Source organism: Lissotriton helveticus, chromosome 10, assembly GCF_964261635.1.
Source record: "Lissotriton helveticus chromosome 10, aLisHel1.1, whole genome shotgun sequence".
Lineage (NCBI taxonomy): Eukaryota > Metazoa > Chordata > Amphibia > Caudata > Salamandridae > Lissotriton > Lissotriton helveticus.
This window is the reverse complement of record NC_136071.1, coordinates 1,198,786,788-1,198,792,787: the sequence shown is the minus strand read 5'-3', so window position 1 is coordinate 1,198,792,787 and position 6,000 is coordinate 1,198,786,788.

Here is a 6,000-nt window from a genome sequence, read left to right as displayed (position 1 = left end):
TTCTCTCTCTCTCTTTCTCTCTCTCTCTTTCTCTCTTTCACACACTCTCTCTCTTTCTCTCTCTCTCTCTCTCTCTCTCTCTCTCTAGCTTCCTTTCTCTCTCCCTCTCTTTCTCCCTCTCTCTCTCTCACTCTCTCTCCGGTTATTACTCCCTCTTTCTCTGTAAGCCTTCTCTTTGTCTTCCTGTTTATTTCCCTCCTTCTTCTTTTCATCGCTCTCCTTTTCTTTTGTCTCCAGCTCTGTCTTCTCTCTCTATCACTCTCTGCTTCTTGCAAACATAAACCACACATTCTCTTCTGTTACCTACTTTATTCTCACTAATTTATTCCCTTTCTCTCCCTCCCTCCTGCACTCTTGCAGGCTCCTTTTCTTTCTTTCCACTTGTATTCTCTCTTACTCTTTCTGTTCATTGTTGCACCCCTCTCTCCCATCCCCCCTTTGGCCTCCCTTCTTTGCACTCCCTTTCCACACCAATCACCTACCATGTTGCTTCTTGCCTCTACCTGTCAGCTCTACTGAAGGGTTGTGTTAAATGCAGCATTTGATTGGACAGGCCTTGTGTGCTTCCACTGTCAACAGTGCCTGTGTTGCAGATTTGCCTTGTGGACACTTGTGCTCAGAACAGCAGGGCTGAGCTGGCGCTGGTGGCACCAAAGTGAAGGCTACAGGTGTGATCTGTTTATCACGAAAAGTTATGATAAAGGCAGTAGGAGGCACATATTAATTCTGAAAAGCAGAGGTTAAAGCCAGTATGCACTGAGGGTGGAGTGCTTTGTCTCTGTATTGAACCTGCAGAGGGGTGTTTTGGGACATGGAAGGGTTCTGGTCTTTATCACCCCTGGCACCCCCGGGGGTGGGGGGCGTGCACTGTGATAATCCTTGTAAAGCCCCTTGAGTCTCTGCTTTTTTCACCCTAACTCTACATGCATTTGTCATTTCATAACCGTGTGCCTCATGGGTGCCTTGACGGAGAGCCCACGCTCAGTACAGGAAGCTCGCCTTGATGACGTTGACAGGCTGGAGATAGAGGGGCAGATTTACAAGCCCCGTACGCCACATTTGCGCTGCCGTTGCGTTACGTTTGTGATGCAGCGGCGGTGCAAAGCCAGCGCCATGCTGCGGGGCATTTACAACGTGACGCATCTAGGGAGATTTATTTATTTATAAAGTTTTATATAGCGCGAACATGATCCTGAAGGATATCAGAGCGCTTTACAATAGGAGGGAAGGAAGGTAATAAGTTGCAGTACCGGCATCAAATATGAATAACAAACCAAACAGTTACAACACACAATAAACGGTACAAGACGAGGAGTCACGTTGTAAAGCCCTGCGCCACATGTGGGCGTTCCTGCGCGGGGGGGGGCGCTCGGGCACAGGAACGCCTCCTAAATGTGGCTGAGGGAAATCTATAAGATTTCACTCAGTCACTTTTACGGCCATGCTGCGTCAAAACCCTGCACCTGCTTGAAGCAGGCATAAGGATTGACACAGCATGTTAGGCACAGGGGCACCCCCTAGCCTTGCTGGAGCTGCGTCGCGCTTGCGACGCAACTCCAGCAATGCGCCGCCTTTACGGCATCAGATGCGTCACGCAGCTGCCTATTCTTGCCCCATGTTGCGCCGCATTGTAAATGCGGCGCATCCATGGTGGCTCAAGAGGTGTCTGCCGTGACGCACAATAACTGGCGCATCCCTGCTGATATGGAGGGATGCACCAGTTATTGTAAATCTGCCATAGAGTCTGTAGCTCTGATTGGTTCACAGGGAAAAGCTCCATCCGATGCCATTGGTCTGATCTGTTCCCAAGTTCTGACAAAGACAAGAGGCCTGCCTTATTTGTCCTGAGAAGCCTTTGTTAAAGCCAATAGGCCTGTGACCTTGGATTGTTAATACACGGTGTTACAAGCTGTAGACAGGTTTTTGTTACATTAAATCTCTCAGATTACCAGTGGGCCAGGGTTTATGTTGGCCGCCTCCTCTGACAAACATGGGTGGACATTTCCACTGGAATACTCCTTGTCAGACCCTTTCATCAAGGGGGTGTATATTGATTTCCTAGTAGACATGTTATAATTTTTGTAATGTTATTACTCTGTGCATGGTGGCCGCACATTTGCTCTTGGGGGATGTAGTTCCCCAGACAGTACGTGAAGTAAAGTTGTTGCGTTTCCCGCACCAGTAATGTTGCTTACGTGCGTTTTTTTATATTTATGCAAACTCCTAACCAGAGTGAGAGTATTTTAATCTTTAAATTTCCCATAAAAATGACCATGATCAAAGGGATGATTTATTATCGAGACCAGGAGGGGTCAGGTGGAATGCCCCCAGGTCAGCAGGATTCCAGGTCGATTCAGGTGTGTCTGCATGACCTGGGCCCCCCAGACTCGAACAATGTGGGGGCCAATAATGTGTGGTGTTGCTACATTGTGTCATCTGACATGGTTGTATGCACATGTGAGGAGCTTTGGTTTTTGCATCTCTGTAAACGATTTCCAGAGATAGACACTTATTTTATATCAAAATGATATGCACATATTCGTAGTGGCCGGAGATAGAATGTTTTAATATCAGATTACTTACATGGGGGAGTCCCACCTTGCTAGGACTTAATGGTTCAAACGACCACAGGAGATTTCATCATTCAACCCATTCAAGTCTGTATGTAACCTGTACACCCATCTTTGTTCAAACGTTGTCTTTGCGTTCCTTTTGTATGTAGTGTTGCGTCAGTCCGGTTGCTTCTCTTTTGCACCGGATAGCGCTCCGATGTTCTGTAATTCTAGTGCGCACCTTTCTGATTGTCATACCTACATGCAGGAGGTTGCATGGACATTCTATTAGGTATACCATTCTTGGTATTACACTCTGTCCGGTGTTTGAGTTCCAGGGTGATTTAAGGCCTACATCAATTTCTCTAACCCTTTTGGTTGGCGTGCAGGAGCTACATTTGCCACATCATGAATGCCCTACAAGGGGCGGAATGTTCCTAAGAGTGGCATGTGTGTTCTGGTCTGAAGCTTTTTTGGGTCGCGTATGCACCAGATGATCTTTTATCTTGGTCCCTCTCCTAAAGAAGGAAATGTGTTTCTCAAAGTTGGGACCACCTCCTTGTAGCATTTTCCATTTCTTATAAGCCTGGGCGTAGTTTGCGTAGTTTTGCTACGGGGAACTCTGCGAAGTTACAAAAAAACTCAGCGAAGTTCCGCTAGTGGCAGAGTGTAGTGCGAACTGCTATTCGCGCTGGTCTTCCTGCCGCTCAGGTAGAAATTCTACCAGAGCAGCAGCTCGCGCTCGCAAACTTACCATTCGTGACCGTGAGTGGGGAAAAAACTCTGCTGCACTACGTGAAGCAGAGTTTTCTGCACTCCGCGAGCTCCGCAGAGCACGGAGTGAAGAAAAATCCGTAAACTCCGCGAACGGAGCGGAGTTCAATGCCCAGGCCTAATTTCGTATTGATATCTTTCTGAAAAGCATGTGACAGTGTCTTGTAGGTGGAAACACAGATTAATCCCTCACTACCCTGCCTTTTCCATGTTTGAAGAAGCTGATCCCTGTTGTTGTTAAGTGCTCTTTTCTCTGCCAAATTCACATATTTTTCAGGGTTGTTTTTTTCTGAGAGTTTGTTTCGCAGTTTTTTGGCGTGTGATTCGCAGTCTCTTGTCTCAGTGTAATTATGCCATAACCGCAAAAAGTGTCCGGGTAGGTTTTCCTGAAGCTCTCAGGGATGGAAACTCTCAACTCGTAGTAAGTTGTTCTGGTCCATTGGTTTGTAGTACACCTCAGTAATTAACCTTCCTTGCCTCTTGTTTATCATTAGGACTAGGGAAGGGAGTTGATTGCCTCTCAGTGTCATTGTGAACCTCAAATGAGGGTTGAGGGCGTTTAGCCCCATGGCAAAAGTTGAGGCTTCATCTCTAGTACCCCTCCATATTACCAGAACGTCATCTATATAACGCTTCCAAAGTCTTATTTCTTTCTGGTAGGGGTTACGTTTGCTTTGAAGGAATTCTGCCTTGAAAGACACATACAGGCAGGCTAGACTGGGAGAAAAACATGTTCCCCACTGAAGTTCGATGCACCTGTAGGTAGTTATGTCCCTCCAACTCAAAAAAATGCCATGTGAGTGCTAGGTGTGACAGGTCCAGAACAGAATCCTGTGGGTAATGGAACTTCACTCTGTAGTATTGAGGGGTCTTTTCACTACTTAGTGGGCCTGATTCACAGAACTAACTTAAGACAAAATCCTAAACTTACTACTTTTGGTATTCACAGAAGGCATTTAGTAGTAGTAAAGTTAGGATTTTGGCTTAAGTTTGACTTAAGACAAACTTAAGACAGACTTAAGACAGACTTAAGTTAGGATTTTATCTTAAGTTTGTCTTAAGTCTATCTTAAGTCAAACTTAAGTCAAAATCCTAACTTTACTACTACTAAATTCCTTCTGTGAATACCAAAAGTAGTAAGTTTAGGATTTTGTCTTAAGTTAGTTCTGTGAATCGGCCCCACAGTATAGCCTCCTGCGGGATGTTTGTGTATAGGGACTCCACATCCAAACCGATGAGGAGTTCCTTAGAAGTATGAAAGGAAAAATCATTTTTTAAGTTTAGGACATCTTTGGTATCCTGTAAATAGGTGGGCACTTTTTTGACCAATGGCTTCAGGAACACATCACAGAACTGTAAGAGATGCTCTAACACAGAACCAAACTCCAAGACTACTGGTCTCCCAGGAGGTGGACATTTTTGTTTATGCACTTTTGGAGTCGTGTAGAAGTAGGGGACTCATGGTTATATTTGGATTAGAAAATCTGCCTCGTGTTTTGTTATCCATACGTTCTCCAGGCCCTCGTTGACTTTGAATGCTGTCTCCTCTTGGACTTCACTTAAGGGGTTGCCTGGAAAGTCACTTGTAATGTTGTGTATCAATAAGCAACTTTGTGCACTCCTCCGATACATCTCTGTGGGCAGTCTCACTATAGCTCCCCCTTTGTCTGCTGGTTTAGTTACAATGGAATCACCTGGTCCCAGTATTTACAATGGTCTTCTTTCTACTTCGCTCATATTGTTGAATCCCTTCCAAGTGTTACCTTGTAGGTTGTCAAACCCTCTATTAACGGCTTTTTCAAAAGCCAAAACTTCCATAGGCATTGCAGAGGAGGGGGGCGTGAAAGTAGATTTTGATTGCATCCCTGTATTACCCTTTTGTTTATTGTGGGGTTTTTATTCGGAAAAAGACTCTTAGTCCGATTTTTCTCAAGAAATCAGCTGATTCCATCTTTAGTTTAAAAATGTCCTCTTTAGGTGTTGGGACAAAACCTAGGGCTAGATGTAGGTAAATAGGTTTTACCGATTCTAAAATACCGAATTTTACCGATTCGGTATTTTAGAATCGGTAAATCCTATGTAGGTAATTATTCGGTAAAAATTACCGAATCGTTAAGATTCGGTAATTACCGAATCTGTATTTACTGATTTGGTAATTGCCATTCATTCCTATGGGCCTGGAATGTCAATTACTGAATCGGTAAATACCAATTCGGTAAAATAGGGAAATAGTCAAGGGTGGCAGGGTGTCACTTTGACACCCTGTTGCACCCCTGAATAGTGCTGGTGTGCACATGTGGCATACATACATGCCCTAAGGGCATGTATGTTTGTCACATGGCACAGGTGTAAATGCACACATTTGCATTTACACAGGAATTCCTTATTTACCACCAACCAATAGTTGGTGGTAAATAACGAATCCTGTAAGCACAGAAGCACTGTTTACAGTGCTACCTACATTTCATTTACCGATTCGGTAAATACTGAATCGGTAAATGATTGGTATGGGCGAAATTTGCGAATTCGCGTTCCGCGATTTCGCGCGAAAACAAATTCGCAATCTGCAAAATCCGCAAATTCGGGCGAATTTGCGGATTTTTGTTTTTTTGCGCGTTCGCGGAGTTTTTTGCATGTTCGCGGGGCTTTTTGCGTGTTCGCGGGTCGCTTGCAT